We start from the raw sequence: 22820 nt of genomic DNA on the forward strand, positions 1-22820 counted from the left end.
CGAAGCCATTCGCCTCTTGCACTTTCCGGCGAGATTCCAACTACCCCGAGCCTCTTGTTTGACGATCTGTGATTAGTTAGGTAGTCATACATGTTTTCTAATGTTATTTTGGCATATGGGTTTGTAATGTTTTATCTTAAATGGTTCTCTTTCTCACTTTGTTTTCTCTCACAAAGAGAGGATCCTATGCTATTAGTCCCGATCAATTTATGGCAAGGCTACGACGGTGACGGGGAAGAGGTGTGGGTCTGGGCTCGTGGTCTTCCTCGTCTCAGATGCGGGCTCAATGGTGGGGATGGGGATCGACGTGATGAGAAGAATCATCTTCCTCTCCTATATTTTACTGAATTTGATTATTTATCTATATTAGGTGAAAGATGCATCTGATTTCTTATGGGGATGGGTTTTTTTTGGTTATTATACTTGCTAACTTTACTGCAGTTTGTATATCATTCATTTGGTTTTTCTTTTCCCTTTCTTTTCATTGCATTGTTTGGTGAAATGTTATACTTTTCTATTGGGTGTCTTTGTGATTTACTGATTTTGATAAATGCTATGCATATTTGTTTGGTGGGTTGTAGGAACATCTGCTTGTCCAAATGGAAGATTCTATTGTCAAAATGCAGGGCATGCTCCTAAAGTGTTATTCTCTTCTAGAGTGAATGATGGTATATGTGGTAAGTAGCTTTAAATTTATTGCTTTAATAACTTGTATAGACGCAAGAACCAGTTTTTCCTTCCATGTTCTATTTCCCTAGTTTATTTTTCTTATATTTTGAGTTCTTTCTTTGGAGAGGATTGTGATTTTAGAAGAAACTATGTCATTGATCAGGGATAAAAAAAAACTTATTGAATTAGTAATGGGAATTCAATCGTAATGAGCCTTTTTTTTCTCTGATTATCATGTTTTATTAAATGTGGTGTGCATGTAGGATGTAATATAGAATTATTAGATCTTTTTATTGAAATTTTGTTTTGAGCTGGATACTTGTCTTCTCTAATCTGCTTTATCTAGTCCTTAATCTCAGTCTGCTGTGATGGGAGTGATGAGTATGATGATAAAGGGAAATGCCCTAATACATGTTGGGAGGCTGGGAAAGTTGCAAGGGGCAAATTGATGAAAAAAATTGCGACTTCAAGAGGGTGTTGCAATAAGAAAGCAGGAAATTGAACTACCAAAAACAGCTATAGCTAAGGATGAGGTCGAGCTATCACAGCTACAAAATGAAGAGAAAACACTTAAAGGACTTGTCCAGCAGCTTAGAGGTATGATCTCCTCATTCCCTATTCATATTTATTTTAGCTAAGTTGGGTAGTGAACTTATGATATATGTCATTATTCATAGGGTTTATGCAAATTATTTCAACTTGCATATGGGTCAGTATCTTTTAATGAACTTCCAATGCTCAATGAAGTGATATTTTGTATTAATGAAAAATAAGTATGGGTCTTGGGAGGTGTACATTCCAAAGTTTATTTTTTTCCATGTGTAAGTAATATAGGCTTCTCATGTTTTTATTTTTCTCCAAACCAATACAAAGCTCGCCTTATTTTGAGCAGCACGAGAACTGGAAGTTGTACAGTGTTAGAATTTTTTCTTTCTACATATACATATGTGAAACAGCTACATCTACTTGTTGTAGTATCATAAGGAAGAATAAATTGTCAGTTTCTTTTTCTTGTGTGATGGTTTTGATTGCTGGAGTCTTTTTTAGTAGTTCTTGCTATTGTGGATTTTATTCCTGCACTGCAGCAATAACATTTAGAATATTTTTTTGCTTGAAATTGGTCTGTTATTATAAGCACTATGAATTGCTTTTGTAAATATTCTCACTCCCTTTAATTCTCACGTTTGCCACTGTTAATAGGATGCTGTGGACGTCCATGACAGTTTAGCTGCTGAAGCTGAACATGGTGATGCTTCCAGAAAGGAAAGGTCCTCAGTTCAAGGTGTAGAACAGGTAATTAATACCAAACATGTTTCATGTAATTAGAAATTGATTGCAGTTTTACTTTCATATATTTTAAAGATTTTTATTAGAGCTTATCCGAGTTTGAATTATAAAAAAATAGTTTCCTAGTTGAGTTAAGACTTCTTATTTATGGCTATCTGTAAAATATTTTTGTACTTAGTGGAGTTTGAATATCTTAGATATTCATCCGTAGTGAAGTAGGTTCTGGGAATTCTGTGTGCTGCGGTGATAACGGAAGGTTGAAAACTTGCATGTCTTAGTGAAGTAGGTTCAGAGAATTTTGTGTGCTGTGGTGATAAATGGATGAAAACCTGTGTTGTTTGATTTGTTTGACATGGTGTTGATTGTGACATATGGCTAGGCTAGTAAATTAGGGGATATGCTGTCCGATTTTTTATAGATTTTTTTGTACTTAGTTTTGTGTGGAAATATGAAAAAGATGGCTGCCACAATGATAAATTTGTGATCCGGATATTTAACATTTGACCGCCTAATTAATAATTAAGTTGAATTTAAATTTTGCTACTAATCACAAAATTTGCTTAATCCGAGCCTCAAAAGAGCCGATTTAGAGTAACTATGTGATCTATGTGATCACAAATTTGTGCTTTCGAGATTATAAGTGCAGGATAGGTCTTTCTAGAATTTGAATCAAATCCTCATCTTTTCTCTCCCAAAAGAGTAAAACAGGTTGCTGAATAAACCCCGTCCGTGAGATTTTAGAATCATACATATAATATAACATTCTGAAAATTAATCTTAGAAAGATCCTTCAACGGTGTTTGTTTTGCCACCTATTGTGAACCTTTAACTAAGCTTATGTTGGTGATTGTGGCCTATTTTCTTACCTTTTTAACCAAATTTCTAGGGTTTATATGATTTGAAATAGATTTAGGATATATGATATTTGGTTTTGACGAATATATATTTATATAGCATGAAAAAATTTATTATCTTGTAGAGTCCAATAACTTTACTTAGCTAGTTAGATAGTAGTGTAATAGTAATAGTAGTAGTATTTTTATGACTGTGGATTTTGGTTCAGACCGGGAATTATTTGGACACTCATAGTAACACTTGTAGATTTTCTAAGTTTAACCTATAGTTTAAGAATATTAATTTTAACCTAAGGTTTGATTAATATGACTGATATTGATGGTGATATTTATTATATTATAAGGTTTAGATAGACCCAATAAGAAAGTAACACTTGTCATGTGTATGTTTAATGATAATTAAGTATTTTTGAGGAATACGTTTATTAAGAGTAATATTTTAATATCCTAGGGTCTGTCAGCAGCTTTGAAAACGTTAGAGGACTTAGTCAAGGCTGTTTACTCAATTCAAATTAAGCTTAAAATGTGCAATTTCGTGTTTAAATATTCAGCGTATGCCGATATATCACAGCTATAGGGGGCGATATATCGCAGTACGGGGATACGAAAAACACGTAACTTCGCACGAGCACCTCGACGAGCCTCGGGCATGCTGGCCCAGGCGATATATAGCCTACAAGGGGCGATATATCGGCTCCTTCAGTGTACTTTTGAATATTTTCGAAAACGTTCCCATTTTAATCTTTAACCTCTTGATAAGTCCAGCATCTTTCTGACCGAGTCTTTAGCCTCTGCTGAATGATAATTCAAATATTTTTCACTTAAAAAGCCATTATTTTTATTCAAGTTAAATGAAGATCTTTTCATTCTTGAACTCTATAAATAGGACCTAGTACCCAGCCATTTATTCATTCATCAAGCTAAGTTCAGAGGCTGCAAGTTGCTAGGTTATTTTTGAGAGTGTAAACACTTGGGTTGGGGATTATAAGCTTACCAAACACTTGGGAAGTAAGGTTTATAGCTCATTTCGGTTCAAGGTTTAGATTGGTCATAGAAGCATTCAAGGTATTCCAAACTCTAGTTCATTTGGTATTATTTTCTTTAAGTTCTTATAGTTTTCTATTCAGTACCCTAACTTTATTCTTTATTCTTGGATAGGAAATCTAAGATCTTGAACATAAGGTTTTTGGTAAGTATACTCTTGATGGTATAGTTCGTCCATTCTTTTCATCTCATTCTCTTTAGTATACTCACCCTTCCATTTATGGTTTTTAAGAGTGTTCCAAAGTCCCAATTCTGTTCACATATCCCAGTACTTTTGGTAAGGAAAATAGGACAGGATTATATATGTTATGTTATGTGTTATCTTATAATTTATGTGTTATGATTAACCTATGATTTATGTGATGTTATGTATGTTTGTAGACTTGGGCATATGACTTGTATAACTAACAAGCCCCAATAAATTTATGGGCATATGACTTGCTTAACTAGCAAGCCCCACAAATCTAATGGGCATATGACTTGTTTAGTTTATGGGACACCAAGTAATAATGGCCATTATAGTATGTATGTGACATATGTTTTATGTTGCATTATGAATTTTATGTATGTGATTTATGTGTTAGATTTTCCTTCCTGGGCATTAGGCTCACTCCTTTATGTTTATATGAGCAGGAAAATAGCTTTGGTCGCAGGAAAGGTTCTTGGAAGCTTGGGAATGTGTATTGAGGCGGAATGGAATCAAAGGGCCGAGAGTTCGATTCGAGGATGAAGTTTCTTTAACTATGGTTTTATATGTATTTTCCGCACTTTACTATGTAATCAATTTTAATTACAATTATGTTATGTTTTTTTCTTTTAAAACAATGGGATCCCATATCCTACTTTAAATCTTATGTAGTTTAACATTTGTTTTACAAGTTTTTAATGAAGTTATGATCATTTCACTTGTAAGTTTTATTAAAGATTAGATGTATAGTTGTCCTTAATGGTCCAAAGTCTAGAGTAGTTGGGTCATATTACATATCTAGAATCAACGCTTGGGGTTACTTCACAGGCAGCTGAAGTGAGTATTTTTTAAAAAAAATATTTGATGGTTTTAGTTGCGTAGAAGGGGTTTCATTAAAGGCTTGAGTTGTCTCAAACTCTTGATGATATTTTTCAATCTCTTTCAACTGTGCTTGTATTTGGTGTTTCTGGGTTTAGATTATGAATTTTTTTTCTTCATGTTTTCCTTTTTATCTTATTTTTCTATTTGTAATAAGAATATAGTTGTTAATTGTAACGCCCTACTTCCTTAGAGCCGTTACTAAGTGAGTTTTTAAGACAAAACAGTGTGCAATGAACTCACTAACCGAGGTTTTTGAAACAAAAGTGTGACTAATTAAAAGTTAAGGCTGTAATCTTTGAAAATGCATCGTTTCATCAAAACTTCTATTATTAAACAGTTGGGATCCCAAAATAAGGTTTGAAAACTAATTACATCTTGAAATAAGGTTACAGTTTGAGAAATTATAAAATTATAGATTATTACAGCCATTTTCGAATAAACCCCCAACCAAAGCAGTCGGGCAGGCCAAACATGTACACGTCGCTTCACGCTCTCCGTACTCATGGTTGGTTGACTCAGTCATTGCCCTTACCTGCAACACAGAGCACCCGTGAGCCGAAGCCCAGCAAGAAAACTCATGCAGGACATAACATATGCAATGCATACAGTTTATCATAACAGATAATCCACAATAAACAAGTCAATCATTAGACTAAGCAAACACGGCCAAGCCGCCCCAGAGCCTTACCGAAGCCTGGGGTATCGGTTCTCACCGCGAGGATAACTCATGTATCCCTTGGGTCCCACCCTGAATATAGCATCCCATGTGCTAGGTGTTACTTTCGGCCCACGGCCGCCCCGGCTTACGCCGTACTCGGCCCACGGCCGCCCCGGCCTACGCCGTACTCGGCCCACGGCCGCTCATTTCATCATAATCACACATATAGTACATTCGAAATAATCATTCACACACATCATGATTCATTTAAGTTTAAACATTTGCACATAATACAATCTGGGGCCATGCCCTAACCTCGGGTGTTATAGTTTTCTTACCTGAATTCCGAGACTCCTGATGCACTAAAGCCGCGAGCACGGTCCTCAAGCATGAGCCTCACCAACAACCTAGTAACAACACACAAGAAACATCCCTCAATACTAATCAACCCAAAACCACTTCCCGGGACCAATCCCGCACTCTCGGGACCTCTAAAACCTTAAAACAACACCCCGGAGACATCCCCCGAACCCCCGGAGCAAAGGCCTAAAATTGCCTAAAAATGATGCCCTGAATTTAGCCTTGTGCCGCGGCACCACATCCTTGTGCCGCGGCACCCAACAGCCAGAGGCTCCCTCGCCGCGGCACGAAAAACCTGTGTCGCGGCACGCCTTCGCAGACCCAGAATTCTGGGTTTTCTCCTGCGTTTTCTCCGAGCTAAAACCTTCCAAATCACACCAAACCAATACCCAAACCCCAAAACCAATTTCAAACATCAAATAGACCATATAACAACCCATAACTCAAGATTCAAGCTCAAAACATCAATATACCCAAGATTCACACCCATTGATCTTAAAATTCACCAACTATCCCAAAACCCAACAAAGCTTAGCTTAGGCATTTAATTTCCTCAAATCAAAACCAAAACCCAAACTTAAATATGTATAAAACACTTACCTCCAATGGAGAACCCACACAAAGTCCTTGATCTCATCCTAGACTCCCACTTCTCCTTTTCTTCTTCTTCTTCTTCTTGCTTGCCCTAGCTTTTTCCTCTCTTTTCTCTTCTCTTCAAACTCTATCAATGCCTCATAAAACCAATGCCCAAACCGAACCCCATATACCCAGCTGAGAATTTTCATAATCCCCAGCCAAAAGACCAAATTACCCCTTCCTACTAATCCTCCTTAGCTAAACCTCCAAGGGCACTTAAGTCTTTACACTTTCATTTCATTTCTACCATTTTCTTTCTAAAACTTGTTACTCTCAGCAGTAACTAATGGTTACCTAGGTTACTAAATCTCCAATAACCATTACCCGCTAAATCTCAACTTAACCATAAAATTCCCGAGGTACCCCTAGGCTCCTCCCGAGCCGGGTACAAAATCCCGTTGTGACATCTAAGTTAACTAGCTCTCTAGGACTGTCTCGGCACGTGCATCACAGTAATAAAACCACACACACGTGGTACAATTCACGGAATACAATTATCACATACCAACACAGTTATGCCCAACATGGCCAAAATTACAGTTATGCCCTCCTAACACGATCCGGGCCTACATGCATACTAATATACATAGTCATGCATCTCAGATCAACAAATAGTCATATAACATGCTTTAAATCATAATCATGCGTTTAATTCATAAAAATCACACATAATTCCCATCATGCCCTCCTGGCACGCTAATCAAGGCCCTTAAGCCTTATTAGCAAATTTGGGTCGTTACAACTATCCCTTCCTCATAGAAATTTCGTCCTCGAAATTTATCCAACACATCAGTCAGAAAACCCGCAACTCTGACCATGAATCCCAAGGTCCACCGCCTTTACTTTAGTTTCCAACAACACTCTTACTGGCACATCAATCTTGCCCCACAAGATCTTGTCTAACGGCCATACTCTCGATAGCTCCTCGTTTACACCGCAACCCTGCTGAAGCCTCAGGGTCTGCCTAGATTACAATGACCAATTCATTGTCTTATTCCTGATTCCAGAGGTACTCAAAAGTCATCACCTCTACCAGGTGGAATCAACTTGTAGGCCCCGCTGGCCTAACCCTTAGTACAACTTCGGAATTTTATGTTGAATCAAGAGTCAGAACTCTCCCTTCTTTCTCTGAACACCTTACAGATCCTCGTCTGTTATTACGCAGAGATGCAACTCTTTCCTTCCGGCGCTTTATTTCCTCATAATTTAACCATTCACAAGCTCTTTACCCTTTCAAATAGGCAGACGCTCTTGCCTTAAGAAGTTCCAACGACCTCTTTGGCTTTCTCTCTGAACTGAAACCAACTGTAGCATTCACTATCCTTCATTTCTTATCATGTCCTATGTCGTGTTACTTTAACAAGACGCCAACATTTGCCACCACGGCTAACTCACCAGGGATAACGCTTCCCTTAAAACCTCAAGTATTCGCCTACCGGGCGCTCAATTCTTTAAGATATCTGATAAACTTTCAGACTGCCATTTCACTTGCAATCAACTGATAATCCCAGATTCCCACTCTGTTCTTTTTCGTTCTTTAGATCCATTCCAAAATTTAAAATACTGTAGGGTCTTAATTTGATATCATCGAAGTTTTACCCTGCTACCAGTTCACCTGAACCAACTACGTTAACTCAAACCACCGGGTTAAAACTTTTCGTGTCCAATCACTTTACTCAAGGTCCAAAGTGGCCTATTCCTGTGATACACTACCACATCACCTAACCCCTCAGGGTCCAAAGGAAAACACTAGATTCCGCCACCTGCTCGACCCTCCCGGTACAACGTACCCTAGGAGGTGGAATGATATCCATTCAGAATTCTCGTTCATAAACCAAATCTAATTGGATCCTTCATCCATTCCTGGTATCCCTACTTGTACTACCTTAGCAGGGTCCTTCCCTGCTTCAACTCAAGCCAACACTTTAAATTCCATAGATCATTGACACTCACCAGCTAATCATACCTACTAGCGTTACGCCAAACTCAGTCGTCGCCTTGTCCACTCTATCACAGTCTATGGCGCTATCCCCTGACTGACACACGCCTCACAGCTAGGAGTTCCGTCTCCAATTATAACTCCCCTCGCTCAATCGAGGATTTCAAACACTGATCATCCGTCTGTTACTTTTCACCACATCTGTGTCTCAACGTTAACCTTTCTCACTAATACCCAAGACTTAAACATCTTATGATATCCATAACTGTCAACTTAATGCTCCAAGTGTATCAACCAGGTTCATACTTTCGTCTCCCGCAAGGTTCGATCCAACCTCGCGCCAGGTGCGCCTGGGCGTGCCTAATCCGTGATGCACCCCTACAAGTCCACGTCCTCATCATAGATCAAGTCCTTTATGCCATCACTCTTCACTTAACCAAAACATACACAAATTCCAGATACTAAACAATCTTACCTTGTCTTCTGAATTTCTTTCTGATTTGACACCATTCAATCCGTCTAACCTCAAGTTTTACTGTTCTCCTCATCTCTGATGTAGTCGTCTCTGGAGGTGCTTGTGCAATAAATGACGCGCTTACCAGTCTTGTTATGCCTTCAATTCTTCAGACGCTCATCATTAGCTTCTTTGCGACTTCAGATCAATTCTTCTCTTACCTGTCCTTTCTTCTTGCAGCTGCAATCTGAGAACTCCTGACGACACCCAACTAACACTCCGTAGAACCTTACCTGAGACTCTGTCTTCTGGGTACTAACGTCTTCAGCATAATAATCAGTTGCTCACCATTTCTGTCTGGGAGTAGTCCACATACACTGCTCGTGAGCTTGAAGGGGACTTGCCCACACCGTTCATGCATTCTCTGTCTAAAGAACTTACCTGTGCTGTTGTAGCTTGAACCATTCCAGAATCTTTGTTACCAACTCCTCACACTCTAGCCGGCGCAAACTAGACAATCCACGAAATGTCTCTATCCTTGGTTTCCAACTGGCAATAACCATGTCGTAGATCAACTCTTGGGGACATCGTCCCATCTTGTATCCAACATTGTACTTTTCGTCCTAACCCGACGATACTAGCAATCCTCGCAGTATAACACACTAGCTATACCAGGCTCAGATTCCTTCGATTGCTCCAATAGACTTTTCTGTCGGCCAAAACCGTCTTTTACGACATTCCTTATACCAACCCTATCTGTAGTCTGACCTTGAAGTAGTCCCTAAATATTCTTTACGTACCCTCATAGCTTCCCCACTGGTCAGCTCTGTTTCCATTCAGTATCCTTTACATACTCCAGATGATATCTTCAACAATCCATCAACCAGAGTTTCTAACTCCTTCTCAGTAAGCATTACCGTCCCCAGCCTCTCAAATGGCACCTTTGAGGCAACTTTTCTATGTCCATCTCCCCCCTCGGAACATTCTCAACACCGAGCCCTTCCAGTTCGTTACATGTCCAAAGCATAAGCTCATCAGTTAAATATTCATCCTTGAGGACTCAGCCTCGAACCTCGAATGTATCGATGCATTCCAGTTCTCCGTTTCCCGCACCATGGGAAATCCATCCTAACATCTCAAGTCATTCTACGCAGAAGTCACGCCCTCACCTGACCTCCTCTCAGGTGGCATCCTCTTCCTCATATGCATACCAATTAACCTCCTGGTTCCTGTCGCCATCTCGATATCTACCTTTTCAATCAGGCTTCTTTCAAATCTCAAATTAGGTGCCCAAGCACTGTCTGGGGTCCTTCTATCTCAACAATCGAGAATCCGACCTCGCTGCGTTCTATCAACAAAAGTACCGTCTTATCAGTCAGACTTTTCCCCTTTTTCTTGGCAATCCAAAAGCCACAACATTATCCGGGGTTCTTTCAACTTGATTATCACGAATCTATCTTCACTAATTCCATCAAAGGAAGCACCGCCCTTGCGGCTCTAGCACTCATGCTCTATACATCAACCATCAGTTCCTCAAACAATATGGCCCTCTCCGCCATCCACATGCAGACAAAAACTCTTTCCTCAAAGCAGCCCAAATGCCTTAGGCTATTTCAGATCTCATGCCCTTAAATGGGTCGCCACCAATCCCAGATACATCCATCTGTATAAATTCCCAAAATGAATTATCCAATTCACCAAACCCATTGATCTACGCTGTCGTTACTCCTAACAGTCCAAACCAGACTTAAACATTTGCCCGTCTCCACGGTTCTAATCATGTCTTTAAAATCTCTTCTAACCATTCATCATCTAGGTTCTTCCCAACCCAATAAGCCAGTACCTCAGCCCGAGTATCACTTCCAAGCGACTCTCTGCCTCAACATTTAACACAACCCTCTAATCAGGATCTCTCATCCTCTTAACCAAGGGTGGAATTAACTCAGCTCATCCATTGATAAATTCCTTGTCAGCTCGTACCTTCCTCAACTCTAGAGGATAACACCCTATACGCCTTTCATATAGTACCCTTATCTGTCCATACCTCATAGTAAACCATCACCGGTAACCTTACTGTTAAAACATCTAATTCAACCATCTCCCCAGAGAATCCGCTGTTCTTCTATCCCATCTCAACTAACAAACTCCACAGCCTACTCACACACTAGTGACTCACTGCTGCTGCTTCCAGGGATCACTGGAGATCTCAACTCCAACTTATGTCTAGAAGCCCCTCTTTATCACCATATCAGGACCATGAAACCCTCCTAGGAACCAACGACTCGAGTTCATCCGTCAAAACCGACCAAACTCCTGAACTCAGAGGTTCATACCCTGAACCAATCCACAACTAGATCCGAACGTCTACAGGTATAATGCACACACAAGCATATACTAGGTCAAATCCACAATGATATACATTTAGCTACCAGATTCAATCATCACTAAGTATATCCATACTCATCATGCTTCATACAAGCCAATATACAGATATAACATATGAATTTCATCCAGAAAATTAATCGCATATACACAAAACGCGAACCAATATGCCAATATTCATCCATATACATCACAATGTCATTCAGCATGCATTAATCTCAACATGCAATAGTCAAGGGCCAGGCCCTATCAGTATCTCTTACATATGTTATCTCATTCCTCATGCTCCATATTAACAAGTAGGCAAACAGGGCATTCAAACATATATTCAGCATATCAATCAATCATACCAACCAACCCTGAGTCGAGCTTGTCACTGACAGCGAGCGTACATGTTTGGTCGATCTCCAGAACCAATAAACCTTGGCTCGCTCTGATACCAAGTAGTAACGCCCTACTTCCTTAGAGCCGTTACTAAGTGAGTTTTTAAGACAAAACAGTGTGCAATGAACTCGCTAACCGAGGTTTTTGAAACAAAAGTGTGACTAATTAAAAGTTAAGGCTGTAATCTTTGAAAATGCATCGTTTCATCAAAACTTCTATTATTAAACAGTTGGGATCCCAAAATAAGGTTTGAAAACTAATTACATCTTGAAATAAGGTTACAGTTTGAGAAATTATAAAATTATAGATTATTACAGCCATTTTCGAATAAACCCCCAACCAAAGCAGTCGGGCAGGCCAAACATGTACACGTCGCTTCACGCTCTCCGTACTCATGGTTGGTTGACTCAGTCATTGCCCTTACCTGCAACACAGAGCACCCGTGAGCCGAAGCCCAGCAAGAAAACTCATGCAGGACATAACATATGCAATGTATACAGTTTATCATAACAGATAATCCACAATAAACAAGTCAATCATTAGACTAAGCAAACACGGCCAAGCCGCCCCAGAGCCTTACCGAAGCCTGGGGTATCGGTTCTCACCGCGAGGATAACTCATGTATCCCTTGGGTCCCACCCTGAATATAGCATCCCATGTGCTAGGTGTTACTTTCGGCCCACGGCCGCCCCGGCTTACGCCGTACTCGGCCCACGGCCGCCCCGGCCTACGCCGTACTCGGCCCACGGCCGCTCATTTCATCATAATCACACATATAGTACATTCGAAATAATCATTCACACACATCATGATTCATTTAAGTTTAAACATTTGCACATAATACAATCTGGGGCCATGCCCTAACCTCGGGTGTTATAGTTTTCTTACCTGAATTCCGAGACTCCTGATGCACTAAAGCCGCGAGCACGGTCCTCAAGCATGAGCCTCACCAACAACCTAGTAACAACACACAAGAAACATCCCTCAATACTAATCAACCCAAAACCACTTCCTGGGACCAATCCCGCACTCTCGGGACCTCTAAAACCTTAAAACAACACCCCGGAGACATCCCCCGAACCCCCGGAGCAAAGGCCTAAAATTGCCTAAAAATGATGCCCTGAATTTAGCCTTGTGCCGCGGCACCACATCCTTGTGCCGCGGCACCCAACAGCCAGAGGCTCCCTCGCCGCGGCACGAAAAACCTGTGTCGCGGCACGCCTTCGCAGACCCAGAATTCTGGGTTTTCTCCTGCGTTTTCTCCGAGCTAAAACCTTCCAAATCACACCAAACCAATACCCAAACCCCAAAACCAATTTCAAACATCAAATAGACCATATAACAACCCATAACTCAAGATTCAAGCTCAAAACATCAATATACCCAAGATTCACACCCATTGATCTTAAAATTCACCAACTATCCCAAAACCCAACAAAGCTTAGCTTAGGCATTTAATTTCCTCAAATCAAAACCAAAACCCAAACTTAAATATGTATAAAACACTTACCTCCAATGGAGAACCCACACAAAGTCCTTGATCTCATCCTAGACTCCCACTTCTCCTTTTCTTCTTCTTCTTCTTCTTGCTTGCCCTAGCTTTTTCCTCTCTTTTCTCTTCTCTTCAAACTCTATCAATGCCTCATAAAACCAATGCCCAAACCGAACCCCATATACCCAGCTGAGAATTTTCATAATCCCCAGCCAAAAGACCAAATTACCCCTTCCTACTAATCCTCCTTAGCTAAACCTCCAAGGGCACTTAAGTCTTTACACTTTCATTTCATTTCTACCATTTTCTTTCTAAAACTTGTTACTCTCAGCAGTAACTAATGGTTACCTAGGTTACTAAATCTCCAATAACCATTACCCGCTAAATCTCAACTTAACCATAAAATTCCCGAGGTACCCCTAGGCTCCTCCCGAGCCGGGTACAAAATCCCGTTGTGACATCTAAGTTAACTAGCTCTCTAGGACCGTCTCGGCACGTGCATCACAGTAATAAAACCACACACACGTGGTACAATTCACGGAATACAATTATCACATACCAACACAGTTATGCCCAACATGGCCAAAATTACAGTTATGCCCTCCTAACACGATCCGGGCCTACATGCATACTAATATACATAGTCATGCATCTCAGATCAACAAATAGTCATATAACATGCTTTAAATCATAATCATGCGTTTAATTCATAAAAATCACACATAATTCCCATCATGCCCTCCTGGCACGCTAATCAAGGCCCTTAAGCCTTATTAGCAAATTTGGGTCGTTACATTAATGCCTTTCGGTTCTCTTATACGTACTTATCTCTTATACAACCATTTTGTGGCTATCTGAAATTGGGCAAAATCAATATACTCTGCTTGATGCAACCTCTACTCTTCCTCTCGCGTACCAATTGCCTTTCTGTTATTTTTTTCACTCTTATATTTCTTGTTTCAACTTTCAAATTGGCATGGTTTTGGTTTTCTTTTTAATTAATCTTCCTCTCTTTGCATGTCAATGTGTTTTTGGTGGATTGAGTTTGTTTCTTCTTATTAGTAATTATAGGTTCCGTTTCGTGAAATAGGTGTAATTGTGGGGAAGATTTTGATTAAGTTATATGTTAAAATTGATCGTATTTACAATGCAAAAAATTATTTCATAAAATGTCCCTAGCTAAAAGATAAAAAGATAAAAAAAAACCAACATCAGTTATTGCAAATAAACAAAGAATTTGATGTGCAATATAATATTTTTAATATCTTTTTCCATCATAAGTTCCAATTACATATGATTAAGAAGTTGTTTAGGGAAATGTTTTTCAAATAAATGAGGTGTTGCTTTCTATTCGACAATTTTTTCCATTAAGGATTTTTGAAACCATTTCAATAAAAATTGACCCCTAGTCTAGTTCATCATCCCTCATTTATGAGTTACATGGCATTATATCAAAATATTTATTCAAATATAACGTAGCTCTTGATATTTATTTTTAAACTTAGAGTGGATAATGTCTTATTCTGAGTTTGTCTCTTAACAATAGAACTAGTAATTGATTTGGTAATTATGTTTCTCTTTGATCAAACGAAGGAATGTGTATGTGTTTATTCTCTAATTTCTTTAGTATTACACTTTAGTGGAGTTTGAATATCTTAGATATTCATCCATAGTGAAGTAGGTTTTGGGAATTCTGTGTGCTGCGGTGATAACAGAAGATTGAGAACTTGCATGTCTTAGTGAAGTAGATTCTGAGAATTTTGTGTGCTGCGGTGATATATGGATGAAAACCTGTGTGTTGTTTGATTTGTTTGACATGTTTGTGTTGATTGTGACAGATGGCTAGGCTAGTAAATTAGGGGATATGCTGTCCGATTTTCTATAGATTTTTTTGTACTTAGTTTTGTGTGGAAATATGAAAAAGATGACTGCCACAATGATAAATTTGTGATCCGGATATTCAACATTTGACGGTCTAATTAATAATTAAGTTGATTATAGAATTTTAAATACATACTTAGATCTGAGATAAATTTTTAATTACTAGAATAGGCTAAAAAAATTATGTTTAGTTGAAACCCACTATACATCCAAGATAGGATTCAAATTAGTGATGTTTCTTTCTTAATTAATCAAGTAATTAAGTAGTACTAATGTCTTATCACTTAAGCTCCTTCCCACTTGAACCATAACATCATAATAAATAATAAGTCGGCATTAAAGTTTTAACGAAATTAGAGATTAAGAGGTGGATTATGATTAAAAGGGTCTCTTAAAAGATGTTTAATTTAGTCAAAACTATTTGATTTGAATGCAATTTGCGTAGCTTAATTATGCATTTTTACTTTGATTTGATTGTTAAAAGCAAAATGATGATGATGATGATGATGTGTGCACTGTTTTTTTTGTTTTGTTTAGTTATTATTTTATTTTATTTTTATTGTCGGCTAGGTGTATTATTGACATCCATAAAGATGGATCAATAGAAAGTAAAAATTGTATTATCATATTGCAAAATAGAGAAAGATAGATGGGATTTGTGGCTTTGACATGAGTCAAATATATGAGAAAAAAGAGACATACATTATAATACAACTCTATCATTTCTTAATACTAATACTAATAATAATAAAATCAATGCTATCACGAAGTTTTGGAAAATTAAAAAGTTATTTTCAATTCTTTTTTTAGAAGATATACATGCTAATTAATAATAATTGATGGAGCTAAAATTTTTTCTTAAGGGACTAATTGCATTTAAAAAAAAAGGAGACTTTTTTTTAACAAATTTTCATAAAATTTTATGTTAATATCTATTTTGTTTACAAATTTAAAATACAAAGAGAAAATTAGGGGAAGTTGAGCCCCCAAACTTAGTAAGTGCCGAATTATATTACAAAGTTATAACAAAATTAAATAGTATAATTATTAAAATTTTGTTACAAATTTAGTTTGCTATTGTGCAATGGAGACTAAATGAGGTTTGTCAAAGATTGGAGCATGATCTTGTGATCCAAAGTTTTAATGGTATATTTTGCTATTGCTTTAATGGTATATTTTCTGTATTGTGCAACTAGATTTTTTGGTGTATTTTGTGACAGATTTTTGGTGTATTTTGTTAACTAAGTTGAATGGATTAATATGGTAGATTTATGGTCTATTTTGTTGCTGATTTTGGTATAGTTTGTTACTCTTTTGAAATACCTCTATGTACATGTACGGGATGAATAGCATTTTATGAAATAGTACTATCTAACAAGATATTGTTTGCTCATTGACTATATGAATACCTATAATGATAATGATAGTTTAATTCTCGCATTTATTATATATATATTTATAATTGTTGTGTGTGTCTACTTTTTTATAAGTTTGAATTATAATATATTTATAATTAAATAACTTTTTTATAATGTGCAGGTCTATATTGAGATGCATTTCTTTGGCGCAATATTAGACAACATTGACAGTTGAAGTTTTTAGAATAAAAAATATATTTCACTAACATTGTATACATTTCTTGTTTAATATTTGGTGATGATAAAATTTGATTGTAGTATAAACTGTCATGTAATATGATTTTGTAAGCCGAGTAGACTAAATACTAAAATGATATTTTTGAGTAATTAATAAAAAAATATTTTGTTGTATTTTCTTTTGAAATTTTAGAAATCTAACATATATAATACATTTTGGACACTCAAAGGGATATATTTTTTATAAATCAAAATGAAAATTGTAGCTGCATTTTTTTTAAAACAATTACTTTTAAGGGCATGCAAAGCGAGTCCTAAAAAATTACTTAAAGGCACTCAACCAGATTTTTTAGGACTCGTGGCCAAGGATTCAGTCAATTTTGAGAAATGACATTTCATTTCCTTGATTTCTTCCATCATTTGGCGATTCAGTTTGGATTGTTCCTCCATGAATGCATGAAAAGCATTCTCGAGAGAATTTTGATGTGGATGAGCATTGTATTGAGGTGCATAATACGCCTTTGATGGTTGAACTTGTTGCTCATTTCTCCATCGGCCTCCAGACGATTGAGCTTGGTTGGAATCTCTCTAACTGAAATTTGGGTGGTTTCTCCAACCAGGGTTGTACGTATGGGAGAATGGCTTGTTATATGCCCCTAAGGCATTGCATTGCTCCTCATAAACCCCCCTCATTTCATTCAAAGCTAAGCAGTCCTTAGCTAAGTACTCTGTCCCTCCACACACAAAGCAAGGTTCTTACGGTTCCGCTTGAGCGATCATGTGCGATTTTTGGCTATTCTTCGTCATTAAGACCTCAAACTGCTTTTTCAAAGCTTCGAGTTGGGCCTTAACACTATCCTCTTCTCGAAGTTGATAGATTCCAGATGGTTTGTGTCAGTTGGTGCTGTCAGTAGCACTTGGACCAGTCCAGGTGTGAGACTTTTTCGCGGTTTCTTCGAGATATTTAAGAGCATCGTCTGGCTCTTTTTCAAGGAATTCACCATTGCATAGCATTTCTACAAACTGGCGCTCACGACTCGTGAGGCCTTCATAGAAGTAACTGACAAAACGCCAGTTCTCATAGCCATGGTGCGGGCACTGATTCAACAGATCTTTGAATCTTTCCCAGACTTGATAGAACGTTTCATTGTCTTTTTGGGAAAATGTGGAAATTTGTCATTTTAGACTGTTGGTCTTATGGCTGGGGAAGTGTTTCAGAAAGAAAGATTTGGTCATCTCCTCCCATGTTCCAATCGACCTAGGTCTCAAAGAGTACAACCAAATTTTTGCTTTGTCCTTCAAGGAGAAAGGGAAGAACTTCACTCGCGCAACATCGGCATTTTCGACTCGGTTATAGAACGTGGCTACCACCTCCTTGAATTCTCTGATATGCACGTAAGGGCTTTCGTTTTCCATTCCATGAAATGTAGGCAAGAGTTGAATCATGCCAGGTTTAAAGTCTAATGCAGGCATATTAGGAGGGAAGATAATGCATGAAGGCGTGGAAGTGCGAGTAGGATGGAGGTAGTCATTGAGAGTTCTTGGTTGGATTTCATCATTGCGAGCCATTGCAAATGGGTTATTATTAGCGAAAGTTTATGGAGAAGCAGGATTGGTGGAAGGAGTTCCGATAGGAGTGGCAGATGAATTGGAAGAAGTGTCACTGGAAGTTTCGTGATGATTCATCCACTCTCGGAAATCAGAATTAGATTTATTTTATGTCTCTCTTTTTTTTTTTTTTAAACTTGTTCCCAGGTAGATTTGGAGGTTTTCAGGTGATCTCCAACGCCTTACTAGAACTCCCTGAGGTTACTGAGTAAGTATGGTGGATCACAAGTCAACCTTTTCGACCAAACAACCTTTAAGCAGAGTGAAATTTCTTATTTTGACAGAACAAGCTTGGTTTTCTTATAGTAATAAGTTCAACAATGTAATAGTGCAAAGGTAGATGCTCGAAATGTTCCCAGGCCGATTGGGAAGGTTGCCAAGGTACCGCTTTAGACCCACACTAGCCTAGACAGAACTCCCCGAGGTTCCCAGGTAAGTGTGGAGGGTAATGCTATCACAAACCTTATTTAACAACCAATCTTTCTAGACAGAACAATATCGGTTTCTACCATTTGTAATATTACACAATTGTTCACAATACTAAGAGTTTTATGATTGAAATTTTATGAACAATTTTATGTTTTTTTTTTTTTTTTTTGAAAAACCTAAATCCTAAGGAAAACTAAGGCAAAGAAAGTAAAAGCCTAAACTAAAGAAAAGAGAAATTAAAGTGAAGATAGAATAACAAGCTTAATCCTTTTTTTTTTTAATATGTATTAAACAAACAAAAAAAATAGAATAGAAATTAAGAAAGAAAAATGGAGTAAGAATGAACTAAAAAGGAAAAAAAATGATTATATAAATATATATATATGGTTTTTTTTTAAAACAAAAGAAAGGAAATTTAAAAAGAAAGGAAATTTAAGATAAGCATAAATATATAAATGTTTTTTTTTTTGGATATTTTTTTATAGTTATGTATATATATATATATATGAATGTTTATAATATAAATATATATATATTTTTACCGAAAAAAAAGAATAAAAAAGAGAAAGAAAAGAAAAGATATATATATATATAAATAAATAAAGGAATTTTTTTTATGATTGTTTTTTTTTATTTTTTTTATAATAATAATAATTAATTAAAAATTAGTAAATAATAGAAACTATACTAACACAATATTTATTCTAACAAAAACACAAATAAAGTTATTAATATTTTTGTAAAAATTTCACTAAACCTTTGAAAATTACCTCCCCGGCAACGGCGCCAAAATTTGTTTAACGCCCAAACGTGACTACCACTAAGCGGTGGTTGTAGTATAATCGGGCGGTCGATCCACAAGGAGGTAACCTAAAATCAAAATATTAGTAGAAAATAACACAAAAAGTTAGTAACAAGAAATAAATAAAATTGTAAATGGAAAGAGGTTTGAGATTTTTGTATTGTATTTTTGATAAAGTGATGAAATGAGATAAGTGAAATAAATGCAAGATGTAATCAAGAGTTTGAGAAAATGAAAGGTTTCAAGAATCATCCATATGCTTGTTTAGTTACTTGGTTACTTGATTTACAAAAATACACAAGTAAATAGTTCACATCCCAACATTTACTTGGAAAATTTAACATTAAAGTCCATAGTTTTTTTCTAACAAAAGTTCATTTGAGTTATAAAGTTCTTTACTTTAAAAGCACAATGTTAATCTTATGAAAAATCTAAAAATAACAAAATACCCAAGGGCAATAATGCAATAAAAGATTAGACATAAAATTATGTATCAATATTACTTTTACTAATTAGAAGCACATAGAAAAAGCATGCCTAATCCTATATACTATTAGCATAAGTAAATAAAGATAACAAAATAAAGATAGAGATGAAAGAACATAAATAACTCAAATATATTACATTAAGAACATAGTAAATCAAAGTAGCAAAATAACATCACTTGCATATGGAATCATCCCTAATCTTCCTAGGAAGATTAGGCCATTATGCTCATGATTCTCACAAAATTGTAAGAAGAAAATATGAGAAGAAAGTGAGTGGAAATTTTGCTATAGTTTCCCTACTAAAAAAAATTACATACAAAATGTGAAGAAAGTGTCCCTATTTATAAATGGAGAAAATGAATAAAAAGAAATTAAACAAAAAAATGGGGTTTACAAAATAAATCTGAAATATTAATAATAAAATATGATTTTGAAAAATCAAATCTTATTATTAATATTACCCTAGCTATTTTTGTGTATAGTCAAAATGCTCTTTTTCTAAAATACCACAAAAACATGATCTTTAAAGCTCAAAATAGCAATTTACAAAGCCCAATACCCACAAAACATGGCTGGTGACACAAGAGGGTTTTGACCCATTTTAGGCAATGAGGGAGTGCCACGTAGGTAGGCTGCTGGGAAGGTTTGGCTGATGGTCACTTGGGCTTGCTGCTTTGCTGGGCCAAGTTGGGCTTCCATGTGTACTTGGGCATGAGGAAATATGCATGCTGGGGCGTGCATTTGGCTTGGACTCAAATTGGGTCTCGGCTAAGGGAAGCAAGGAATGAAGGCTGTTGGAATGAAGATGCATTTGCATTTGGGCCTAGAGAGATGCTGAACTGGGTCGCACGCGGGTCAAGGGAGGCTGGCACGTGGGTCACGGGTCGGGTCATGTAACGCCCCGATTTCCAAAGACATTACTTAGGGAGTCCATTTAAAAATAATAAACAATAAATACTTTAAGACACTAAGAGAAAATATTTGTTTAAAATTTAAGCAGAAAATGAGATTTCATTATTTAAAAATAAAAATGTTGGACGCTAGGTTTAATAACAAAAACATAAAGAAAATAACCATTCAAGTCTGAAAATTTAAAAATATAACATTTATTTCTAAAAACATAAAATAACTGGAGCCCAGCCTCTAACATGTTCCGTCCATGCCTCGAGCCCGCACTACTCACTGCTTTGCTTTTCCTTTACCTGCAGACAGAGTACCCGTGAGCTAACGCCCAGTAAGAAGAGCTATGTAGGACATAACTCCCCAAATCAAGAAACATAAACTTTCAACTATACATAAATAAACATCATAAGCATAATAGTCATCGTGTGATATATAAACACCATATCACACTAACATAATGTGAGTTACACTCACACACATAAATACTAACAAGTCATGTTGATCGGACATGAAATGTAATCTGCCTTGCCTGCGCTGTACTCACACTCGGCATTCCCACGGTGGCTACTAGTGTAGCCTGCGCTGTACTCACACTCGGCCGTTCCCTCGAGACATCGTTGCCCTGCCTGCACTGTACTCACACTCGGCAGTTCCGTGGTGGCATCCTATTATCCTGAGTTATACACACCCAAGATAATTCCTGCAAGTGCTATACTCACACAAGCAGCTAGAATCTAGTAGCACGCCTACTCTATCCTCTTAGCATGTCTACTAACTAAAATCCCTAGCACTATCCTCATACTAGTCAACCTAATGCAACAATTCATGTCACAAATTTAATTACATAATTAAACAAATAAGAAACAAGGTTGTACGCATAACGTACACCCTGTGCGCAGATGTCCACTCTTCTTACCTTAAACAGTGCGTTTTTCGCTGACGTGTCTCGAACCACTCGTTGCGTCACCTCGATGACCGCTAGCTCCTCAGTAAACACCCAGATCGGGTTCGCCGGAAATATCGCCGGTTTTTTCTTCTTCTCCGGCGACGGCGACTCTATGGCTGAGTTTTGCTGCGTCCAACCCTTCTCTTTCTTGGAAAATGATCCTCTTATGTCTAGAACTTCAAAACAATAGACCCCTGCCCAAAAAGATGTCCGTAACCCCTTGTTCCGAAGTCTTCTTCTCCAAGTCTGGTGTACTGCCAAAAATGGAGCTCAAAATTAGTTTTTCTTGCTCTAGACCATTTCAGCCCGTTTCTTCACGTCAAAACTGATTCTTGGAGTCCCCTAAGCTTGTTTATCACCAACCACGCACACCATACACTCTTGAACACACTTAAATCCAAAATTATCCAAGAATATGCATTTTCTTGGATAAAAATGGTGAATCACAATCCGAGGCTTTATAAATGTATTTCGCACACTCAAAATGTTTATTTCCTCCCCTAGAATGATTCTACAATGTTCATTACTGCCCAGATTTTTCCCAAGTGCAAGAACTAAAAAATTTATTCTCTTTTTTAAAAAAACGATAATAACACTCTCTCTCTCCAATCCTTTGATTCCCTCAATATTTCCACGATTTCTCCTTCACATTATCATGGTAACACGTTTTAGAATAGGTTTAGAAAATAAGTTAGCGTTTGAAGTAGTAAAATCCTCTTTTCAAGGAAATTCTTTATTTTATTTTTTTAAAAAAAATAAAATAAAATGACTAAGTTCCACAATTGATATTATCAGTTAAATTTCAAAAATTTAACCAATTTTATGAATATTTATTCATGTTAAAACAGAAAAATAAAGTCTCTAAAATGCCCCTTGAACCGAACCCAAACTTGAGGGTATTATGGTCTTTTCGCAAATTCAAATATTTAATATTATGGCA

At 37.2% G+C, this 22820-nt stretch overlaps 1 long non-coding RNA gene and 1 other non-coding gene across 4 annotated transcripts; both read left to right on the top strand.

Moving 5' to 3' along the window:
- The first annotated feature begins 10 nt into the window (after nt 1-10).
- Nucleotides 11-16878, top strand: LOC133829513 (uncharacterized). 3 transcript variants are annotated; one of them, XR_009891814.1, is made up of 5 exons: nt 11-80; nt 218-677; nt 1029-1266; nt 1870-1962; nt 16649-16878. It is a non-coding gene; the product is annotated as an uncharacterized LOC133829513 (long non-coding RNA). The 3 variants fall into 3 exon arrangements; XR_009891816.1 differs by lacking the exon at nt 16649-16878 and having other exon boundaries at nt 218-289; nt 582-677; nt 1870-2233; XR_009891815.1 differs by lacking the exon at nt 16649-16878 and having other exon boundaries at nt 1016-1266; nt 1870-2233.
- Nucleotides 16879-17785: 907 nt separating this feature from the next.
- Nucleotides 17786-17892, top strand: LOC133833688 (small nucleolar RNA R71). Its single transcript, XR_009893055.1, has one exon. It is a non-coding gene; the product is annotated as a small nucleolar RNA R71 (small nucleolar RNA).
- The last annotated feature ends 4928 nt before the right edge of the window (nt 17893-22820 follow it).

Source organism: Humulus lupulus, chromosome 4 (assembly GCF_963169125.1).
Source record: "Humulus lupulus chromosome 4, drHumLupu1.1, whole genome shotgun sequence".
NCBI lineage: Eukaryota > Viridiplantae > Streptophyta > Magnoliopsida > Rosales > Cannabaceae > Humulus > Humulus lupulus.